A 612-nucleotide genomic window follows, 5' to 3' on the forward strand; every position below is an offset into this window, starting at 1 on the left:
GGGTGCGTTTCCATTTCGGTCATCAACACTCGCAGTTTTGGCAGATTCTGAGCCGTTTCGTGGACTATAACTCACCATTTTTGGGCCCCAAACAAATTTCCATAGTTGTTGAACCCCAAGGCGCGCTTACGTGTAGGTCATCAACACTCACAGATTTGGCCGATTCTAGACCGTTTCGTGGACTATTACTCACTCTTTTGGGGTCCCGGAGTGATTTCCATGACTAACGAACCCTGGGGTGCGTTTACGTTTCGGTCATCAACACTCGCGGTTTTTATCGATTCTGACCCGTTTTATGGACTATTACTCACCGTTTTGGGGCCCCAAAGCAATTTCCATTGTTGTTGAACCCCAAGGTGCGATTACGTGTCGGTCATCAACACTCACAGTTTTGGCCGATTCTGGCCCATTTCATGGACTATTACTCACTGTTTTGGGGTCCCGGAGTAATTTCCACGATTAACGAACCCTTGGGTGAGTTTACGATTTGGTCATGAACACTCGCGGTTTTGGTCGATTCCGACCCGTTTCATGGACTATTACTCACCGTTTTGGGGCCCCAAACCGGTTTTGTAGTTGTTGAACCCCAAGGTGCGCTTACGTGTCGGTCAT

Source organism: Triticum aestivum, unplaced genomic scaffold (assembly GCF_018294505.1).
Source record: "Triticum aestivum cultivar Chinese Spring unplaced genomic scaffold, IWGSC CS RefSeq v2.1 scaffold179, whole genome shotgun sequence".
In the NCBI taxonomy this organism is placed as follows: Eukaryota; Viridiplantae; Streptophyta; class Magnoliopsida; order Poales; family Poaceae; genus Triticum; species Triticum aestivum.